Below are 23555 nucleotides of genomic sequence, written 5' to 3'. Positions count from 1 at the left end.
ATCTGCGAGGGGTCAGTCGAGAAGTCATCGAGCATGAGCTCAGGGTGAATCCGAAGGCGAAACCTGTGAAGCAGGGCCAAAGATCAATGTCCGAAGAAAGGCAGAAAGCGGCTCAGGCTGAGGTACAAAAGTTGCTCGACGCGGGCGTCATCCAGTGAGGTACAATACCCAGAATGGCTAGCAAATGTTGTAATGGTACCGAAGAAGAACGGGAAGTGGCGAATGTGCATTGACTTCACAATCTTGAACAAGGCGTGCCCGAAGGACGAATACCCACTGCCGCGAATTGACACCTTGGTCGATGCAGCAGCTTGCTCGGAGATGCTCAGTATGTTGGACTGTTTCTCAGGTTATCACCAGATATTCATGAACAAGACAGATGAAGAGAAGATCAGTTTCACCACCCCCTTCGGGACATATTGCTACGTGAGAATGCCGGAGGGCCTCCGCAATGCAGGATGCACTTTCAATAGAATGATCAAGAAGGTACTGGGAGATCAACTGGGAAGGAATATCTCCGCGTATGTTGACGATGTCGTTGTCCGAAGCAAGAGGAGGGAAGACCACATCCAAGATCTTTGCGAAACATTCGCGAACCTTCGCCGCCATGGCTTGAAACTGAACCCGGAGAAGTGCGTCTTCGGAGTCCGAAGAGGAAAATTATTGGGATGCATGATTACGGAAAGGGGAATAGAGGCAAATCGGGAGAAGATAGAAGCAATCAGGCGAATGAAGCCACCGACCACCAGAAAAGGGGTACAAAAGTTGACGGGCAGGTTGGCTTCGCTAAATCGATTCATATCAAAATCAACTGAGAAGTGCCTACCATTTTTCAAGGCGCTGAAAGGATCAGGCAACTTCGAATGGGGCGAAGAACAGGCGAAGGCCTTCGAAGACCTCAAACAGTATATCGAGAAGTTGGCTGTCATGTCCAGCCATTCGGAGAAGGCGGAGTTGTTGTTATACATCTCCACATCAGGCGCAGCCGTCAGTGCCGCCCTTGTCAAAGAGCGTACGGTCGAAGGGGCACTAACCCAGTCGCCCATATACTTCGTCTCCGAAGCCCTAAACGGGTCAAAGTTGCTATACTCAGAAATGGAGAAGATGGCATATGCGGTGGTCATGGCATCACGCAAGCTGCGTTACTACTTCCAGAGCCACAAAATCAAGGTTCCAACATCTTTCCCACTTCGGGACATGTTTGAGAACAGAAAAGCCTCCGGCAGGATAGGCAAATGGGCTACGCAACTAGCCGAGCACACCATTGACTTCGTCTCCAGATCAGCAATCAAGTCACAGGTCTTGGCAGACTTTATCGCAGACTGGACACCAGTCGCACCTTCGCAAGAGCAGCCGAAGATAGAAGCAATATGGCAACTGGAGTGTGATGGGGCTTACCAGAGAGATGGAGCAGGGGCCTCGGCAGTTCTCACAGCACCTTCGGGTACACAACTGAAGTACGCAGTCAGGCTTGACTTCACCGGATGCACAAACAATGTAGCAGAATACGAAGGACTTCTCCTGGGTCTTCGCAAAGCAAGGGCACTGGGCGCACGAAGACTGACTATCAGGTCCGATTCAGAGTTGATCACAGGTCAAATAAACAAATCCAACAGGACTCTCAAGCCAGAGCTGGCAAAATACTTGGCAGCAATGCGAAGCATGGAGAAACACTTCCTGGGGTTCAGCATCCGTAGTTTCTCCAGAACAAAAAATAAGCAAGCTGATCAACTGGCGAAAGCAGCAGCACAGTTTGATCCATTACCGCCAGATGTTTTTTTCGAAACATTAAAGCAGGCCTCCGTAAACTGTGCCAAAGAACCAGCTAAATTCATCAATGCCATAACCAGCGAAGATTGGAGGGCCGCTATAATGGCCTATCTTCGCGGACACTTTGTACCGGAGGACGAGAAGGAAGAAAAAAGAATGGCACTTCGAGCGAGAAACTACAGAATCATAGGTGAAGAGTTATATCGAGGGGGAGTCTGCGCACCACTCTTAAGGTGCATCTCACGCGAAGAGGGAAAACAGATGCTTGAAGAGATACATGCAGGGATGTGTTCCTCGCACATCGCGACGAGGGCCCTGGTCGGCAAAGCTTTCCGTGAAGGTTTCTATTGGCCATCGGCCGTGGCAGATGCTCACGAGGTGGTTCGCACGTGCCCGAATTGTCAAAAGCATGCCCCCTACAGCAAATTCCCACCCGACGAGGTGCAGCTGGCCCCTCGCCCGATGGGGAATCGACATAGTAGGACCGTTGCCCACGGCCCCAGGAAACTACAAGTACGCCACTGTGGCGGTGGAATACTTCTCCAAATGGGTCGAAGCCAAAGCACTCAGGGACATCACAGCAGGAGCCCTGCAAAAATTCTTCTGGCAGAACATCGTCTGTCGCTTCGGCGTCCCGAAGGAGGTCACAGTGGACAATGGCAAACAGTTCGACAGCGCAACTTTCAGACAATTCGCCACACAACTTGGCACAAACCTATGTTTCGCATCGGTTTACCACCCGTAGTCCAACGGCGCGGTGGAAAGGGCCAACGGCATCATCTTCGCAGGTATCAAGAAAAACATCACTGAGCTGCCAAAGGGTAAATGGGTGGACGAACTACCGAGGGTCGTGTGGTCTCATAACACGACAGAGTCTAGGACCACAAAGTTCACACCGTTCAAGCTCCTATACGGCGAAGAAGCCGTAACACCTGACGAAATAAAGCTCAAATCCTGGAGAACATCCGAAGGGGCAGAAAACATCGAAGAAGACATCAAGCCCTCAGTTGACACAATCGAAGCTGGTAAGATACAAGCAGCAATCAACTTGGGTAAATACCAAGACGAAACGCGAAGATGGAGAAACAAGAAGGTGAAGCCCAGGAATATCAGAGAGGGTGACTTGGTGCTTCGAAGAATACCGAAGGCCAAGCAGAAAGGGAAGATGTACAGCAAGTGGGAAGGCCCGTTTATCGTCGCATCGATGGCAAGACCGGAGGCCTGCAGACTCCGCACGATGGAAGGCACCGAAGACCCATATTCATGGAACAAGGACATGCTACAAAGATACTACGTGTAGGGAAGTCGCATAGGGAAGTTGTGTAAAAGCCACCTGAGGGAAATAACCGAAGGGGCTCGTAGAATAAAATTTTCTCCTTTTTTCTCCTGTAAATTAGCACAATGTACCAAAGGGCCCGTACTCTTTTCCTCACGGGGGAAGCTTTCGAGTGTCCACTCGGGCGCCGGAGGTGTGAGGTTTTTAACGAGGCGGGACCCTATGTAACCCCTTGTGAAATATAAACAAGGCCCCCAACAAACGAGCGCGTTACAAAGGCGCCAAAGCATCTATCCCTTTTCGTCAACGTGAAGAGGGGAGTCATTGGCGTGGAAAACAAGCCGTTAACGCTTGAAAGAAGTGAGCACGAGGAGCTAAACCCAATCGAGGTCTTCGCTCCCCTTAGCTCCACTTCCCAGAAAACAAAAAATCCCGTCGCAGGAGCGACAGGTGAAAAGTCCTGTCGCGCGAAAGCCGAAGGCTAGGCGCGAACCTCTCCGGCTAAAGAGCCTAAGGCCCCCTAACAAAAATCCCCTCGCCGAAGCGACGGGTGGAAAGTCCTGTCGCACGAAAGCCGAAGGCTAGGCGCGAACCTCTCCGGCTAAAGAGCCTAAGGTCCCCTAACAAAAATCCCGTCGCCGAAGCGACGGGTGGAAAGTCCTGTCGCGCAAAAGCCGAAGGCTAGGCGCGAACCTCTCTGGCTAAAGAGCCGAAGGTCCCCTAACAAAAATCCTATTGCCGGAGCGACGGGTGGAAAAACCTGTCGCGCAGAAACCGAAGCTAGGCGCGAACCTCTCCGGCCAAAAAACCGAAGGTTCCCTAACCAAAATCCCGCCGCCAGAGCGACGGGTGGAAAGCCCTATCACCGAAGCGACGGCATTAGTCCCCGCAGGAATGCAACATTCAATAAGAAGTCGGAGTTCATCTTCCCCGCCAGTCGAGCGAAGGGGGGGTGGCGCTTCGCAAAACCAGACGCACGACGACAGTGAAGATGAACAGCCAAAAAAGCGTGTAACCTCTCCCGTGCAAAAGGGGGGGTGGCGCTTCGCAAAACACACGTGTGCACAATCGAAGGTTGAAACGCCTGACAATATGATAAATTACAAAGTACACATTACACCGCGAAGATACACTCCACCCGAAGTGTTGAAATAAATGAAAAATTACATGTTACACAGTGAAGATACACGTCGCCCGAGGAGACGAAGTAAATTACAAAGTACATATTGGTACAAAACGAAATTACACTTAGTGTGAAAGCACGAAGAAACGAATCACACGCACACATCCGAGGCCTCTTCTTCGAAGACTAGGCGGTCCACCTCGGATATCACGTCTCGGACTGCCGCATCTATTATCTCTTCGGCCGTCCGCCGAAGAAACTTTTCAAAGTCGCCCCCTGAAACTGAGGGCAACGCACATCAGCTAGAGCTCTCGGCGAAGATGCCTTTGCTTCGATACATAAATTCGTGAGGCGCCAGGGGCTCGTCGTCCACTGGCTCCGGCTTCGGCTCGCGCAAACCAGCCGGAGAACTATAAGGCCTATCGGTATCAAGAATCCATTTTATTTCACGACGAAGCCTGCGGTTAGCAAGGATCCTCGCATGTTTCGCCGGATCCCGCTGGAAATCGGCAAAAAAATGCTTCGCCTGTTTGTTCCGGCGATCATACACACGCGCTCTATTCGCCCAGAATGCTTCGAATGAAATCGTAGGATAACGAATATGAAACTTCGTCCAAGACGCACCAGCAACATAAAAGTTCCCCCGATTCAGTCGGTGAGGAGCACCGTCTTCGGCCGCCTGCGCAGGGGCCAACGCAGGGTCCTGCGCAGGCACCGAAGGTGTTAGAGTACAAAAATAACTATAACAACTGACCCTATACAACAGCCTACTGCGACCCTCGCACCTCGCCAACCGGAGGACGGGAAGAGGACGCCCTCGTCGGGTCTTCAAGCTCTGGGGCTGCATCAGCACCGCCGCGCCCGTTGTCGCCGTTCGCACCCTCGCCGCCAGGTCTCTCTTCCGCGAGCACAGCCTCTTGGAGAATGGGCTCCGCAATAGCGTCAGCTTTGGACTGTAGCTGTAAGATTGGAGTTCAGAAGTCAGCAAGTTCTCCGTCAAGGAATCAACATAGTAATAGATAAATGAAAGTCGCCTGGCTCTTCATCCGCTCGACCTCGTGCTGAACAAGGACACGACCTTCACCTTTTAAAAAACGCTCCATGAAGCAGACAGCGATGTTCTTCGCCAAAGCGGAAGGAGGGGTCGCGAAGGGAATGAAGTTGAGCCTTCGTCACAACGCAAGCCTGTCCAGCTTCAGAGGGGAAGAGGCTGTACACGGCGGCGCTGAGCGTACGGACTGCGACCATGGCGCTGATGTCTTCATGAAAGTGTGACCCAGCATCCAGCATGGCGACGCATGCTCGAAGCCACTGGAAGAAGGAGCCCAGGCCAATGGAGTCGGCGCCCTCCGGGAACATATCCGGAGCCACAAGCCCATAACGGGCGAGGAGGTCAGGCAGTTCCTCCTGCAGCTTTTCCGACCCAGTCTTTATTGCCTCCTTGAAGGCGCGAAGCCGCTGTTGCATTGTATCTCGGCGCTTCGCGGTGTCTTCCGCGAGCAACTTCGCAGCCTTGGCGGCGTCCTCGGCTCTCACCGCTCGTTCAGCGGACGCGAGGAGTTCCGTAGTGAGGGTGTTTTTCTCCTCGGCGGATCTGGCGAGGCGCGTCTCCAGCTCTGTTTTCTCTTTCTCAAGAGACGCCACCTTCGCCTCCAAGTCGGCAACAGCAATCTTTGAACTGTTTTCGGCCGCCAGTTGCCGAGCAGCACACCGCGCAGCCACGAAGTCCTTCAGCGATAAATCTTGGGCACTTTCCAGGATGCTGTTTACCCCGCTCCCCATCAAGTCCTTCTCCATGTGGGGAAAGCAGAAGGAGTCGCCCGCCGCGGCCAGAAGCTCACATTCGCGGTCCCGGCTCTCAAAACAAAGAGATTTCACAATTTTCCCACCAAGAAGCACAGCGTTGTGCTTCGCACCGAGTTCCACAGCAGTAGCTTCGGGATCAGCATCGCGGACGAAAAAACTACTGCCGTCCGACGAGCTTGATGAAGCTTCGCTGCCGCTCTGCTTCGCTTCGGAGGGGGATGCGGTATTCCGGGACGAGGATGCGGCTTCACCCTTTCTTCCAGAAGACACTTCGGCTCCATCGCCGGTAGTAGGGGCTGCGTGAGGGGGGGACAAGTGGCGGGGGGAGTCGGCCACAATGTTGACCTCCTGAACGTGCCCCTCGTCTTCGCTCTCCTGGGCAGTGCTGAACTCGAGATCCAGGGCGGGACGGACTGCCCTCAGGGGCACCGCCACCTGAGGGATGTCAAGAGGCGCCGCTTTCGGAGCAGGACGATTGCTGTCCGCGCTTCCGCCATCTTCGGATTCCCCCTTGCTCCGCAGAGGAGACTGCTGCAGAATGGTATCGAGCAGACGGCTTCTCTTCCTCGGCTCCGCGGACGAAGAAGTTTTTTTCTGCTTTGCTTTCTCAAGAGCCTTTGCCTTCTCCGGGCCGCCATGACCTTCGGCAAGCTTCAACTCTGCCGATCGAGGGGGAGCCGAGACGCCCAACGCGTGGAACACCCGGTTCCGTCGTGCCCCACCAAGATGACCGGCGAGGGCCTTGTACTCGTCTTTCGACACCGACCCGATCAACTCGTCGGCCCGGGTCTCGATGACAGCAGGGTCCACCCCTGCATCACCGTGGTAGCAACAGCTGTAAGCCAAAACACGAAGCATCGCACCTCCTTAACAAGATTAGGTTTGAAAACTCACGATCGCTCTGAAGATTGAAAACGGTCACGAAGTCAGGTACCGGAATACCCTCGATCCAGCGGTCTTCGGCTAACCAGGACGAGACGCTCCAGCCGGCCTTGACTGGAAAACAGCCACATGCGACAAACTCTTCGACGAGGTCGCGGGTGCTAAAGGTCTTCGACAGTTTCCGAAGAAGGGCGAGAAGAGCCTCATCTTCGGTGCGGACATTGGAGGAGGCCTTTGGAACGTCGCCAAGATCAGAGATATGGTCGACGGCGAGAGGATGGGTCCCCGTGACAGAGTCCAAAGTAACCTTATGATAGAACCAGTACGAGGACCAGTCGTTGGCCCATTTGTTCTTGCTCGCCGGGACCGGGCTGGGAAGATTTTTGTGAAATGCGAAGGTATAACACCCGTACTGAGGAACAGCTGATATCTCCGCGCCTCCGGTTGATTCCACTGAAATTTTTTTCGGCTGGTAGTGCACTCGGAAGGCACGAGCGAAGCCTTCAGCGCTCGGAGTTAGGCAGCAGGTCTTCGCCAGCCACATATACAGATTCAGCCGAACCACCGAAGTAGGTGTCATCTGATGCAAGTACACTCTGAACAAACGAAAAATATCCACAACCACAGGATCCAAGGGCATCCGAAGGCCTGCTGTAAACAAATCGCGGAAGACCACCACCTCATCGTCGCGGGGATGTGCAGAAATCTCACCCGGCGGTGGAGCACGGACATCGTCAGCAGAAACGAAGCCCCGACGTGCTAGGTCATCGAGGAGGGAGGAAGTCATCTTGGACAGACCGAGGACTGTGGTTGTCGGATCCCCCGGTTGATTCCTTTTCAGCGCCATTTCCGAAGACTCCGAGTGTTCTGAGAACTTCACTCTCGACCTCAGGACTTTCGCGAATCGAGAAGCGAAGAGGCAGGGGAGCAGGGGCGGTGAAAAGTAAAATGAAGAATAACAGGGCCACTATTTATAGGCAAAAGGCAAGCGCGAAAATTCACCGCCCGCGAGACGAAAAGACGCTAATGCCCCGCGCGGCGTGTTTAGGATCACGACGATTCGAGGGTTTTATGGTCTTTTCATATCTTCGCGCCAACTCAATTTCTCCCGCCAAATTTCGAATTTACCATCTTGCACGCGGACTAACATTTACAAAAGCGAAAAATTTGGCTTCTTCGACGGGGGCACAACTTCTATACAAGTGAACACGGACTGCGCTTCGACGACCACCAGCGCGGCGCCCAGCCCGAAGGGTGGCGCTTCGGGACGCCGATGGCGTCCACAAGGTCGAAGCCACGCCCCTAACAAGATCGGGATGAGGCTCCGAGGGGCTACTGTTGGGGTCACCACCTTCGGTCAGATCGCCGGAGGAACGCGAAGACATCGGGTCAAGGCGAGCCGAAGGTCTACCAGCAGAAGGTGACACATCTTCGCGTGTCTTCGGGTCAGGAAGCGAAGACGGTGCACCCGGAAGACTAAAGCTGACGCCAGGAGCTATCGCGGAGGTGTTCCGTCTTCGCTGTTCCACGAGCAAGAAGACGGAGAGGAGCGAAGACTCGGTGACACGAGTCTCGCAGAGTACTTAGCAGCGGGTCCGGGAGTTTCGTCGGATGCGGCGAAGATGCCGGGGTCGGCGTGGGTCCCGCTGCTGAGCTATGGCGCACTCAAGTTGTAACGGGCAAATTACGCTCGTATCTAGGAATATTCCGGGAATATTACCGTTGTAGGGGTGCAATAGAGTAATTGTACATTGAAGTTGTAACGCCACCTATAAATACCCTGTGTAATGTTCATTGAAGGGGATCTGGGGAATGAAGAAAGAACACTTTATTGCTTGACTTCCGTGTTGCCCATTACTGTTGTAGTGTTCGTCCGTTCCGGAGACACTCTCCACCAACACTTACTTATGAGCCATCAAACGCTACTCCGTAACTGGGTAGTTATAAAGATGGTTTTCGGGTTTGCCAAAAAGCATGCTGTGAGACATGGACAGTCAAGATGGGATTTGCCCCTCTCTACCTAAGAGAGATATCTCTGGGCCCCTCGAGTGATTCAGATCAAGAAGTGCATGGCCATGCGAAGGTTAAGAGTTAACTAAGGATCTGAATCACGGCATCGAGAAATAGAGGTCAGCTTAGAGCAAGACCAAATATCGTGAGGCAAAAGGAACAACATGTATATGACATTGTGACGGCTCGTCTGATATAATCTTTGCGTGTGTATAGGACTTGACATGTCTTGCTAGAGGACGCTGTCTACTATTGGGCCGTGTAAGAGTACTCGTGCCATGTTTATTCGCATGGGAGCCCATAGGATCACACACTTAAGAGAAAGAAACCTGATAAGGATGAGATCCAAGTTAGACTGGACTTTGGTGCACTAATGGCCTCGTCAGGCCCAAAAGGGGCGCCTAAGGTGGGGCCCAAGGAGAGCCCACCTAGGAGGGGCCTTAAGGGCTATAAAAACAAGGGGGCACCCAAGGAGTTTAACCCTAGCCCCTCTCCTTGGCCGCCGCCTCCTCTTGCTTGCCGCCCCGCCTGCACGCCGAAGTCCTAGGTCGCTCTCGCGGATCTAGTAGTCCGGAGCGCGACACTTCTTCCCGTACGTGTGGATACTTTGGAGGTGCTGCATTTGCTGCACAAGGACGAGCCACACGTGAGGAGCATCTTGCAACTGCACTGCCGACTTCCATCTGCACTACACCGATGCGCTACAGAAGTTTCGCACCCGCGCGTCTAGTGGTAATTCCATGATCTATAACAGCAGTAGTTCCTGGATATGGGTAGAAAATTTTATTTTTCGGTGTCTATTTCCCTACAGGTCAACTCTTTGTCAAAGGGCAAGCTCGGTACATTAGTTTTGGCCACATGAGAGCATGTAATACAATGCACCATGCTAGAGTAAAAGTTGCATTAGATTAGGACTAGAACATTGTACTCCGAGTAGGTCTCTTAGATTATGTAATTAGACTAGAATTAGGACTCTATGAACCTGGAATATAAGTCGATCCGGGTGACCCTAGAGGTTATGCCATTGCAATCCCAATAAGTTGTGCAAAGTAGTTCCAATAATATTCTCAACACACGATGCTTAGACTTGAGCTTTTAGGTGATTGTTACGTGATTATTAATTCTTGCATATAAAAGTTAATCCTACGATTGAAACCAATGTCTCAATCATCTAATAATTAGCACGGTCTGAACACATAGGGCAAACTTAAGCATCCCACTCCCTACGTGGGTCTGTTTGACAGAGCTCCGAGAGTGTTTGTGGGCTGAATCTAGGAGGAGCTCTACCACAAAGAAATAATTTAGGCTGATTCTATAAAATATTTTTTCTAAAATAAACTAGAGTAGTTAAGTGCACCCACCATGCAACAACTTAGCAAGTGGGTGCAGATTGGTCCAACAATTTGTAAACTGCTCAATTTGGTACGACAACTTGATAAGTTGGTGCAGATTGGTCCAATAACTTGTAAACTGCTCACTTTGATGCAACAACATGGCAAATCGATATGTCTACGGCCCAAACATTGTTGGCAGGATTAAAATATAGAATGTAATTTTTATAGTTATTTTGATATGATAGGAAATTAAATGATAAATTGAACATTATAAATTTCTCAAGTAAACGGCTACTCATGAGTCATATACTTTCCACAATCATCTATTTGTAATTATTTCGATATGATAGGAAATCAAATGATACATTGAACATTATAAATTTCTCTAGTAAAGGGCTGCTCGATCATGAGTCATGTACTTTCCACAATCCGTATTTGTAGCATTAAACTAGCCACCACGAAACTCACAAGCAATGCATGCCACAAACTAGCCATTTACCCTAGAGTTTAATAGGCCAAGATGTATTTTGCTAAGCTAATTATATTTGAACCATAGATGCACCAATTTGTCAAGCTTTTTGATTAAATTGAGCAATTTACAGGTTGTTGTATAGTGGATGCAATTGACTCAATAAAAACTAAGGGGACGAGAGCACCTTAGTTGGTGGAGATCTACCAAACAGAATCCGGTTCATATAATGAATAATGGGGGAAAACAGATCCATGCCTAAGAGCATCTCCAAGAGTCTTTTTAAAATCTACTCTCTAAATCATCATTTGGAGAGTCATTTGAATAAAAATCATTTTCTATATTCTTATACTTTCTAACATATTTTCTATATCTTGTATGTAGTCTAGAGAGCCATTCTCACCCTCCATCATTGGCTAGCGAGAAATTCGGAAAAGAGGATGTCTATATTTAGATATCCAATTGAAAAGATTGTTGAAGGCTATTTTTTCGCCAAAATCTCTATTTATGTAAACTAGGAAAGATATGAAGAGTCTCTTGGAGATGCTCACCTTGAAGCCCTCAGTGGCCATTATACTAAGAGCAGTATGGCCGCCGGTGGTGGTGGTGGCGGCCGTCCGTCCGTCTTGTTGCGCCACTACACGCCGATCATTGAGGCCGTGCATGCATATGCTTTTGATGTCGCGTGCTACGGTGACGGTTAGGCAGATCGTTTCGGAGCCATGTTGGGAGGAAATTAGGGGGGAGTCCATTCCCCGCATATGCGGGGGGCGAGCGACGCATCGCACAGGCGCCCCTCCCCCGCCGTCGACTGCCTCCGCCGCCGCTCTCCACCACCACCACGTTAACCAATCTCGCCGCCGCGCCGTCCGTCCACCGCCGCCTTCTCTCGCCCCCGCTGCCGGCCCCCGCCCACCGGTTGTCCGGCCCCGGCCGGCCGGCGGCGCTCCCGCGCCGCCTTGCCCTCCGCCGGCCGAACCGCCGCCGCCGCCGCCCCCGGCCCCCTCCTCTTCTATAGCCGGAGGCCATGGAGCCGCCCTGGACCCCGGCAACCCGAAACCTAAAGGCCGCCGCCCGCCCGCCACCACCCCGGCCGCCGGCGACCTCGCCGGCGGCCGCTCCCCCCACCAACCGCCTCTCCTCAGCAGCCGCCCCTCCCTCTCCTCCCCTAGCTCGCCGGCGGCAGGGTCGAGAGGAGGAAGACTTCTTCCTCCCCTGTGCGACACGATGCATCATCCCCACATATGCGGGGAATAGATTTTCCGAGAAATTAGAGGATTTCTTCATCCCGTAATATATACTAGAAATATTAGCGCGCTAACGCCGCGCCTACAGGTTATGTGCGTGTATATGGTTGTGTAGCATGTGAGGGATCATTTGCTATAGTATAGAATGTGCCGGACATAGCATGATGGTGGGTGACAGGGCAGTAAGTAGACCGACAGTAAGTAGACTGCCATGATGAATGGACAACTCTAATTTTTACTATTGAAAATAAATATAGTAGTTCTTTGTTCATATACTGCAGGTGAGCCTCGTCAAACTTAATAGATGGTGATGTCTAACCGGGAAAAAAATACTGCAAATGATCATTTTCCTGTACATTCTTGATCTGAAGCACGAAAAAAGGTACATGCAGCAAACTATCTCGAAGCAGGAACTCTATGCCTTCGATTAGCAAGCAACACAGCATATAGAGGAAAAAGCCTGCACCAAATGTGAAGATATTAAATGCAATGATATTCACAGCCCTGGTTCAATTCGACAAATGAATGAGTCCATGCAGTGTGTTTCTTGAACTCCGGATTACTATAACAATGTGTGCTGGCATACATCAACCACCCTGCACAATAGAATCGTGTTTAGGATAAAGATAACTCCTATCTGGCTTATAGCGGGCTTCGAATGTCTTAGGTAGCCAAGCTACTAATGATCTGAATGGTCCATTTTTTCTATTGGTGATGTTAGCTCCAGAATGACAGTTCAGTTGGTGATGTTGGCTCTAGAATGACAAAGTAAATAAGCTCAGTTTCCTACCTATCTTTCAGTAAAGATTAGGTCTTAAAATCAGTGATAGGAACTCACTGAGTCACCCAACTACTTGCGATTAGTCAAGCAAACACATTTTCAAAACTTTGGGTGTCTGGGTCTTGAAAAAAGCATCTACTAAGCCAATATAATTCATCCAGTAAATTAACCCTAAATGATCCTTAGTACATTGAAAAAACAAAGGAATATTCGTATTCAGGAAGCAAATATTGGGCAATTGGATAAGGATATCACATAGTGGCATATACAGATTAGTATTCCGCGTAATAAAAGACAAATATCCTACTTCATATTATATTTCTATATATACATAGATTCCATTACAGTCCTAACAGGCCTTGCACTAATTTTTGGGGTGAGGAGAGGTCGTGGTACCAAACAAGTTTACCAGTACGGCATCAAGTGTGGGATATATATACCATAAGAAAAGAACTTGATCGAAATTCGCTATTTTTATGGCACTTTAGATGTACTGCTCATTGCATGAACAAACTTAAACACCATATCTAAACCACAAGGCACAAACATTTTGAATATATTGACCACCAATAGCTGGTAATAAAATCAGAGAAACCACAGCAACACTTACGTTTGAATAAGCTCCTAATTATCCACAACAACAACAACAACAACAACCAGAGCATCAATAGTAATGGCACTCATTTCCTTCTTCTGAGTGATTGCAAATCGTCTTGACATCGCAACATTGTAAAATCTCCTCATATGCTCAGACAATCGATGTATCACACCAAGGTTGCCTACAGCTGATAAACGCAGCATTATAGCATCAAACTTCTTGTATGAAAGTTTGATGTCACGGTTTATAACCTCATCTAGAAGAGCACTTGCATCTTCTGCTCTTCCGCAGTCAAACAGACCATCAATCATTATTTCGTAGGTATCAATAGCACGTCTACATCCCCTTCTATCCATCTCATGCCAGATATCTAAAGCTCTATGTGCCTCTCCCATCTCAAAGAACATCACCATCAGCATGTTAAAGCTATGAACACGGGGCTCGCAATGCGGCCTCTATCATTCTCTCAAGTGCATCATCAGCCTATCGAAGACTGCAGAGAACCTTAAGAAAGCAATTGTAGGTGCCAATGTCAGGAGGAAATCCAGCCTTTCTCATCTCCTCCAACACACGATAGGCAGCATCCAGTTTACGCACCAAGCACATCCCTTCAATCAAATCTTTGTAAGTCGAAACATCAGACATACACCCACTACTTCTCATATCTGAAATCAGCTCAAAAGACTCCTCCATCCGATCAGCCTTTGCTAGCGCAACAATCATAATCAAATACGCCTTGGCTGTGGGTGATGATATCGTTGATCCTTCAGTCCTCATGAAGCCCCTCAGTCCTCAGGGAGGCGGCGAGCGTACTGGGCTGTGAGTGCATGCCGTCGGAGAGGTCGAGGCGGTACCACTACTCCGGCGCCGGGCTGAGGGCGCTGCCGGCCGGCAGGTGGCGCACGTCCGCCACCTGCAACACGGGGCGCCACCTCGACGGCGGCGACCTCCACAGCGCCGCCACGGCCCCGTGCGGATCCGGCCGCCGCCGTCGTGGCCCCGCGCGGAGGAGGCCGGAGACGGAAGAAGGTCGCGCGGCAGCGATGACCTCGCGATCGGTGACTTGGAGCCCAGAGGAAGCGCAGGCGTGGGGGAGGCCGGAGCGCCGCCGCCGGAGAAGGAGCAAGAAAGCTGGTCGCCGCCCCTGCAAGCTCGCCATGCGCTGGAGTCGTGCCCGCCCGCCAGCTGCCGCAGCCCTAGGCGCGCCGCAGCTCCTTGTCCTGGGCGCGCCGCAGCTCGGCGGCGAAGGACGGCGCGCGCGCGGAGGGAGTTGCCGCCGGATCTGGCCGGCCCCTGCTTCCGCCATAGCCGACGCCGCCGTGGGCCTCTGTCTCCGCCGGCGGGCAGGCGGGCGAGCGGATCCGCCCCGGAGAGCTTGGGAGCGCGCCGAGCGTGGGGGTGGCGCTGCTCGCCGTCGGAGAGGAGGATGGAGAAGGAGGCGGCGGATCCGGCCGCGGCAGATCTCGAGCAAGCTCGCCAGCGGCGAGGGGGCTGCGAGGCCGACGGAGAGAGGAGGCTTGGGGGTGGCGCGCCGTGGAGAGAGAGGGGGGCAGGGGTGGATGGGGAAAGAAAAATGAGGAGAAAAGAAAAGTGAGAAAGAGTGATGTGCCAGTGTCTCGCGTCCTCGATTCGGTGAAGAGGCAAGGACGTCACCCCTGGACCCGTAGCGACCAAGCGGCGGCCGCCTAACCTGTGCTGCGCGTGGAGTCTATCGGTTTGGTGGACACGCGGCGCAGCAGGAGTGGGCAAAAGGTGAGAGGCTCCCACAGAGTTCTTTTTAGTTCCGCGATATATATATAGAAGCTCTATCGAATAACCTGGGTATGGAATAAGCTATTCCATACCCGACCTAACTCGAGCCCGAGCCGACCCCGCGCCGAGCTCCCCCCACCCGTCCGGTTTTTCTCCTTGCCGGTTCCTGGATGGTCACCCCCAGCTCGTAACAGATCGTGGCCACGATCTCGTCTTCCTGTGCCGCCTGCTCTCCCGTCTTGCCCGGCGTCGCCTGCTCTCCTGTCCTGCCCTGCGCCGCCGGCGACCGTGCCGCCCCGGCGAGCCGCACCCCTCACCGACCGACACGCACCCCCGCCCCATCCCACGCCGCCAACTCGTTTCCGATTTTGCATACCCTGATTTTTTCCCACAGTTGTCGGTTTCCAATTAGATCGATCATTCCGCTCCGCTCCTCCCGTCGCCATCGACGGTTCCGTGCTCTGCGAGTTCGATCTGTTTTTTCCAGCCGCCGTCGACCCCTAGGAGAGCTCCTTCCGATGGCGCCGGAGTCCTGCCACCTGATCCGCTCGGCCTGCCTTCCACTCCGCATGAGCTCCGTGCCCTTGCGCTGGACCCGTGTGGCAGCAAGGCGTCGATTGCGAGTTTCCTCACGCCCGGCGCCGGCGGCTTCCTCCTCACCTCAAGCAGTGGAACGCTTTGGAGATCCACCGGCCCAGGTACACAAGGTGCGCCTCCACCCCTGTCGTATTTGATTCCCCAAATTTTTTTCTCGATTTCTTGTATAGGTATGTACCAGGATGAGCTCGTTTTAGGTGGCCGAATGTTCAGTTCCATCATCACCTCACCATCTTATAGCAGCTCAGATATGTCCTTCATTTTGCCAGATCAGACCGACGTGGAGCAGCTCAGAAGAGTTTCAGATTTTTTGGATGAATCGCTGCTAATTCCCCCGCATGGTGCAAGGTGCCATCTACCCTCACCCTTATTGGACAATTTCTATCATAGGTGCCGATGCTTTGTCCAGGTTGTAGTTCAAATTAGATTGTTGTAAACAGTATCTGTGTGATTCTTATCCAACTTTCCCTTCCCTGTTCTTGTCAGTGTATCCTAACAAAATATCGATCCGCAAGGTTGGTTCTCAACCGAGCAGTGGGGGTGACGCCGCACCCGCACGCTTCCATGATTTTTAGTCCGATCACTCCCGGGTACCAATGCAGGGGCACCCTCCCTTGAGCTGCGCAATGCATGGATGAGGTTTGGTATTGGGGGCTTTACATGCTTCGAGACGTAGACAAGGATGCTGAATGCGCGCCTGCAGCCAGTAGACAAGGATGCGGTCACAGGTACCCATGTATTTTAGTGTTGTTGCTCCTGCTTTAGCTGGAGACGATGGCCACGAGCTCAACTAGTTAATGGGAGGACATCATGCGCCTGTCTCTTCTCTAATCGTGCCAACTGATGTTTTAGCTAATACTGAAATTTTCATGAGGCAACCTGTTCAACTGACACTGATTAGGGTTTACCAATGTTGGCATACTATCGAATCATGTGTATACCAATGTTAGATCATCGATTTACCCATTGTCGACAGCATCTACTTGTGAATCTGTATCCTAATGAACCATGTCATGAGAGAAGAGGTTGTGAGAAAAATAACTATAGAAGATTGTATAAATAGAGTCAATGAAAAATAAACTTGTGCTCTGTTTATGAACGCAATCATGTACCAACCTTTAGCAAAATCTACTCAATTTTTTGATTAAATTTACATGAATCGACTGTCTGTGTTGCTAGCCTGACCTTGAACGGTTGCTCTTCAGCTGGCAGCACACTCGCTCAGTCTGAAATTCTGCATCACCTTTCTAATTTACCTGCACCTCTACTTGATTTGACTCCGCTGAAAAAAATTCTAAGCAGGCCATTTGAGATCTGGTTGGTCTATATATTGCTTTATGATGTAATTACACACAATTTGCTGCTGTTTGACTCCTGATTCCTGAACCAAGCAATTTATTACCAATCATGGTTTTCCACTTTTCCTGTAGAGTGTTGGCTGTTGAGTGCCTGTTTAGTGGCTTCAGGCCAATGTCATTGATTCTATAATGGAGATTAATCATTTTTTATACCGTCACACTAGCCCATGCAGCACACATTTAACTGAACAATCATAGCTCTGCCTAATTTAACAATAGTATACTGACAAATTTATACGCAATGCACTATTTAATAGTTACTAATTAGCTAATCATGTAAATGGTAAACAAACACACCTTTGTTCTGTACTAACACTATTGCTGAGGATCTTTGTTTCTGCAGATGTGCAGAGGAAGGAGATGAATGTGGAAGGCCACCAGGGAGGCTACCATCAATAATTGCAACGACACAACTTACATGTTTCTTTTATTTCATATCATCAGCTCTTGAAAACATTTCTTATTTGAATGTGTCCGGGAACTTCTATAGTTTGATGTGCTTAGTCTGGCCCCTCACATATCGCAAATCTGCTGCATAGTTGCAGTAAGTATCTCTATCTAAATTGTGTGCACTATCAGAGCCGTGGGCTAGTAGCCGAGCAATCAGTAGCTGTCAGCTCATCAGTTATGCTTATATATTATGCAGAAGGCCGGCTGCAAGGACTGCTTTGCTGGAGTTGCTTTGCCGGAGATCAGGGCCTGGAGATGTTTGCTTGCCAAAAATCTCACGCACAGGAGTGCTGTAACTGGAGGAGTTCCTTGCTTGCTTGCCGGAGATGGCGGGTGGATGGTTAAATTTAGATTAGAGGCATAGAGCGGGTGTACTTCGTACACCAAATATCAATTTGTCAATCATATACGAATGAAAACCGTAGGCTCTGTATCATAAATGCTGTATTTTGTTTTATGTGGAGGCCTATGGTGAAATCATGAATCCTAAGGTTTTTAATCAGAGACTTGCATTTTATTGTGACACCAAAGTGTTCTGTACACAAAATCTTTGTTGGCTAATTATAAACAGTCATTTTTTCCAAAAGTAAATCAATGAGCCACGTGAAAGCAGAACATGGAGTACAAACCGAAATCATTTGCTTTTGATCATAAATACTCGTATTCTAATTCGTAATGATGGCCACTTGGTAGGAACAGCGAATTCTATGGGGGTGAGACGAATTGACGGAGACGTGCGCAGGAGACGAAAACTACCGCTCGGTCCACCGGCCCACAGGCGTGGAAGTTGGCGATGGACGAGAAAAACCGGACGCCGACGCGGGACGCTACGGTAGTGCGGATGGCTCGGGTATGGAATAACTATTCCATATACCCAGGGTACTGAATAGCGGTGTCCTATATATATATAGTAGCTCTATTAGGTACTTGTGTATGGAATAAGCTGTTCGGTATCCGAGTCCAGCTGCGCACCCGATCCGCCCGCGTTCATGGTTCCTGGTTTTGGCCATGTTTGGATGAGGGGTGAAAACGTTTTAAGGAAAATTTTTTGGTACTTTGACCACCAATTAAGGGTATTAAATAAAGTCTAATTACAAAATTAACTCCACAACTATGGTACTGTAGCAGTTGCTCTAACTAATGAGGTCTTTGACCGTACGATTAGTGAATAATTGAGTGCGGTCACTGTAGCATCATTGTAGCCAATCATGATGAAACTTGAGTCATTAGATTCGTCTTGAAAAGTTACACTCATCCCTAAAAAAATTTACAAATAGACTTCATTTAGTACTCCATGCGGACATTCGTCTTTTTGTGAAATTGTGATTAGACTTGTAACCAAACATGGCCTTTCCCCGTGCGGTTCTGAACCCCCCCTCCCCGGTCGGTCTGCGGTGCACCCCAGCGCCCACCCACCCGGCACCCCCCAGCCCGTTCCCGGCGCCGCACCACCCTCCTCTTGCGACAACGCTCTCCTCGTCCCGGCGCGCCCGGCGCCGCACCTTCCTCCCGACGGGGTTCATCACGACCGGTGCCGCCCCCTCCCTCCTCTGCTGCGGTGGTGCGGAGGGCGGATTCGGCGAGCTCTCACGGCATCCACGGTGGCCTCCGGCAATCTCATCGCGTGGCGGTCTCTGCAGCTTTGCAATCCTTGACTGCCCGTGGGATTTTAGCGGCGCAATCGGTGGAGGCAATCCTTCGCGCTGTTGATTGCTATCCCCCGAATCCCATCTCCGTTGTTGCCCCTGGCACACCGCCTAGGCGATTCTGGCGGAACCGCCGGAGCTGCTCAATGCGGGACCTGCCAGACCCCAGACTGCGGCTTCCCCTGCGAACTGTGGTGCTGCCGTGTAATCTCTATGCGAGGTATGCTTCTAGAAATTTCGATTTTTCTATGCAAAAAATCTCATCCATATCGTCTTGTTGCTTGCAGTGCATAGATCTACCCATTCTCGACCAACATCAAGTGAAGTTCAGATCTTTTGTCTGCCCAAATAACTCCCTTGTTGGTGTCCCCTGGCGAAAGAGAGAGGCAGCTAGGCTGCTAACGTCAATCTGCTGCATGCATCTTGGATGCGGTTCTTTGGGTGGCAATGGAGCTGCAGAAGCAATGGGCCAGAGGCCTGACTCACAGGGAGGTAAATTATCCAATTACTCTTTTGTCTACGTACGATGCTGGGTAGATTAATCAAGCATGTGTAAATTGATCAGCTCCTGCTTCCATTCGCACTTTCTCTTGGTGGCACCTCCGTTGATCTACTTATGCATAAATACCTTTTCTCATTGTGGTGGCGCTATTGTAGAGATGGTTTCAGATTATTGTCCCGTAGTGCTGAAATTTATAGTGGTTTCCTTTGCTTATTCATCCAATCTGACAATTGTTTTTCTTATTTACTTTTACCAATTTCTCATTCATTCCCTTCAAAAATACGGAAATCAACAAATAAGCTTTGTTTCATATAACAGTTGGACCTTTCTCATGGCTACAGTGTCTTCATGTTCATTTTCATTAACTGAAACTCTGTTTTATAATTTTAAAACTCTATTCCTTCTCTGTTTTCCATATGCATATATGGATCATGCTGTAATTGTGATTTGAGTACAACCACAAATTCAGATTTTCACAGCAATCTCGAAAAGTAGTAATCTGGTAGAAAGTTGTATTGTTTCTTTTCCTGTGAAAGCACATTGAGCCCAGATCTCATTTAGCCTTGGAGCTCGATGTGTCTGCACATCTATTTTGATGCACTGATACTTGAATTGGAACTATTTTATTGAACTGCTCTCAATTAGTCAATTTATCTAACTTTTGCGCTGTCTGGGACACCATGAGCTGTTGTTGCCTCACTAAGTGTTCTGGCCTAATGTTCCACTATTTTGTTGATGTGGTAATGAGGATCATTGCTTGTAGCTAGGTAGGTGGTTGGGAGTATCTTCAGCTGCACCTCATTCTGTTCAGATGCCATGGTACTCAGTGAGATTGGCTAGGCATCAGATGATCAGAGGTGAGCTATATTCTTTTGCATAAATCTCATGTCCTGGAAACCTTTGGCAATGTTAACTATGTGCGCATTGATGCGTGAGTTTGATGTAACCTTTCTTTTGCATGCTTCACTCATGCTCATATATTTAGTACTGATCATACTGTGCTGTATTTTTTCCTTTCTTGTCAATCATTTTTTAGTGATAGTTTACAATAAGATATCAAACAGCTACCCCTGATTCAGTTCAAATCTTCCTAGTAGGAACAAGAATGGTTTTTTTATTTGTGTTACTCCTTGCCCATTCAAACTTCTGCACCATATTGTTTTACAGCTTCAGGTTGTGAGTACTGCCTCTAATTCGATCCACCTACGACATTGGGAATGCTGCTAGGGTATAGCAAATTCTTAACAAAAAAAGAATCCGGTAGGATATGGCAATGGGATTACTTTTGATCTGGCTGCTTTACTTTTCGTTTTTTTGCTCAAACATGATCATTTTGTGGCCAGGCCACTAGCTTTTATGCCCATGCATGGTATTATTTGTGACCAGGCTACTTTAGTTTTATTTTTCATACATAGTAATATAGTATTAATGTGACCAGGCCAATCTAGTTTTTATGTTCACAAATGGTATTATCAGTGATCAGGCTATTCTAGTTACTGTGTTCGTAAATAGTATTATTTGTGATCTACTTTAATTTTTGTGCTAAAAATGATTTATTTGCAATCAATCCACTTAAGATTTCACACTCATGCATGAGTTTATTTGTGATCAAGCCACTCTAGTTTTTGTGTTGCCACATGGTATTATTTGTGATCAAGCCAGTTATTTTTTTGTGTTCACTTTGGATGATAGAGGTTCTACATGTAGACATGTCACTATTTGCACTGAGGAACTTAACTTTGCTAGATTGCATAAATTTTCCTAGGCATACATGGAAATATTTGTGACCAGGCTATTTAGCCTGCAAATAACTAAGTTTTTTATGGTTAACATGGGAATATCTATGCATGTTATTATTTTGTGGTGAAGAAACTAACTCCATGATAGGTTACATATAAATAAATTTTCTATTGACGCTTAACATTATTTATGATAATGCTAACATGGTCCAGTGTTTGCGGGAAGAGGTCGCAAGCAACCTACAAGAACGTATTCACCGCGCGGACTGCGACGAGCTCAACACATTTTATTTTTGTCGTTAGCCTTATTCAGTCTGATAAGACTAACATGCCGCATGCACAGAGATATTTACAAAATATTGTACAATACCGATCTGGTTGAATTGTTTAACACTTACTAAGAAATAAGGTTTTCCATCGGCCATCTTTTTGTGGCTGCAATGTTTACAAGTTTGTCGGATCATGCGAATATAGGTACGGGCTGACCTATGAATAAAAAAATATAATAGAGGGAGCCACAATTGAATAATTAGTAAAAGAGCGGAAACTAGAAATGAAATCGTGATAGTGAAGTAGATATCTCGGTATAATGAGTTAAGTTCTTTTTTGGTGGGTTGCACCCAATAAATGCCCAATCTGTCACGGTTTTGCCTGAGCAAGTTTTTTATTCAAAAATTGATGGCGGGGTGTGGGCGCCGAGCCTCTTGAAAACCGGCTGGCCCACTCTCACCATAAGAAAAAAACAGACGAAGGGCGGAAGGGGTACGGTCGGGCCCAGGGAGCGTCGCGGGGGCGGAAAAAACCGCCAGCGGGCCGCGCGGGGGGCCGGAGGTGCTCGGGTGTGCGCCGTCGGATGGCTCGGTATGGAATAATATTCCATACCCAGGGTATGGAATAGCGGTGTCCTATATATATCCGCTGCCTCTATTGGTTTGGTCCAAATGTTTGGCCGTTAATTGCATGACGCTGGGAGGCATTACGTGATGATATGATATATGATAGATGCATGTAGAGCCAGAGCCGCCCAGCCCCCACCACTCTCTCTTTATCGCGTACCGAGTGGCGTCCTGCTGGCTTGCATTGCATTATTTGTGTTGTCGTAAAGCTGCTGAGCTTTCTTCTAAAGCGTATGCGGCACTATCTCCTGTAGTGTAGCTCTAAAGCAAGATTTGAGAAACGTATACTTACCTCCATTCTTAAATATATAATATTATAATTTTTTTATCAATTTTGTGAATTGAGCGTAGCTTAATTTGTAAGGTTTCTTTTCCGAATTCGAGTCTTCGGTACGAGTGCTCGTTGGATTTGTTACAAAATTTAACCGGCGCTATTTTTTCGATGGTACACGATGTGCCCGTTGACAGTGAGACGTACGTAGTGACTTCATCAATTTCGAAGATTTGCCGACTCAGTCTCTGCAGGTACTCATAGGGATAGAGTTACGTACGTGTATTCATTGGGGTGATTGTGAGTTCATGTATGTGAGCGTATGCGTTTGGCAATTTTTTTTATTTTTTGAATTTTTCTACAAATATGCAAATAGATAAATCTACAAATTAAATTTAAAGTATTTCAAATAACAGATCTAGTAACATTTACTCTCTCCGTCACAAAAAACAAGTCATCATAAGAATTTTAGGATAGATTGACAAGAATTTAAAATGACCATGTGTGCTCCTATTTATTATTCAAAATTTGGTACTAATTAATTCTTACATGCACATATACTTTCCAAATATGGTAGGATAACTTGTTTTTTGAAGACAAATTTTGAACTCCAGAATGACTTGCTCATTGGGACGGAGAGAGTACTTTACTTTATTTAACCAAATGATTGAATTGATGTTATTAGTTAGAGTTTGAAAAAAATCGATGATATACATAACTACAAGGGGCATCTAAATCCGTATGCACACGAGGAGGAGCGGGTCAGTTTCGCTCACCAAGATTAAGGGAGCGAGTTACTCACACAAAAAAAATTAAGGGACCGAGTGGGCCAAAGGGCAGATCTGGAACCGAGTCTTGGGCCGAGGACAGAGCCACCTTTTCAGTTATTGGGCCGCAAATTCAGACCTGCTGGGCCGTTAATTTTCGACGCGGCATGGAATTCGACACAGCACACGGCCTCTGCCGCCGCCGCCGCCGCCGCGGCCTCATGACGGGGGAGGTAGCCGTTACCGACTTGCCGTGGCATCGGGGGACGGGGGAGGTGGCC

The 23555-nt window shown here is 49.0% G+C and overlaps 2 long non-coding RNA genes and 1 pseudogene across 5 annotated transcripts; 2 read left to right on the top strand and 1 right to left on the bottom strand.

Annotated features, from left to right (window-relative positions):
* Positions 1–12132: 12132 nt before the first annotated feature.
* On the bottom strand, positions 12133–14110 carry LOC120703900 (annotated as a pseudogene).
* A 1009-nt stretch (positions 14111–15119) lies between these two features.
* Positions 15120–17978, top strand: LOC120703902. Of its 2 annotated transcripts, XR_005687306.1 has the most exons (3): positions 15120–15755; positions 15920–17547; positions 17650–17978. It is a non-coding gene; the product is annotated as an uncharacterized LOC120703902 (long non-coding RNA). The 2 variants fall into 2 exon arrangements; XR_005687305.1 differs by having other exon boundaries at positions 15275–17547.
* Positions 17979–18916: 938 nt separating this feature from the next.
* LOC120703899 lies at positions 18917–21790 on the top strand. Of its 3 annotated transcripts, XR_005687303.1 has the most exons (4): positions 18917–19303; positions 19387–19591; positions 20369–20458; positions 21554–21790. It is a non-coding gene; the product is annotated as an uncharacterized LOC120703899 (long non-coding RNA). The 3 variants fall into 3 exon arrangements; XR_005687302.1 differs by lacking the exon at positions 18917–19303 and having other exon boundaries at positions 19327–19591; XR_005687304.1 differs by lacking the exons at positions 18917–19303; positions 21554–21790 and adding an exon at positions 20769–21547 and having other exon boundaries at positions 19327–19591.
* Positions 21791–23555: the final 1765 nt, after the last annotated feature.

The sequence above is a fragment of the Panicum virgatum genome, chromosome 4K (genome assembly GCF_016808335.1).
Source record: "Panicum virgatum strain AP13 chromosome 4K, P.virgatum_v5, whole genome shotgun sequence".
Classification (NCBI taxonomy): Eukaryota; Viridiplantae; Streptophyta; class Magnoliopsida; order Poales; family Poaceae; genus Panicum; species Panicum virgatum.
This window is presented reverse-complemented; position numbering and strand designations above follow the sequence as displayed.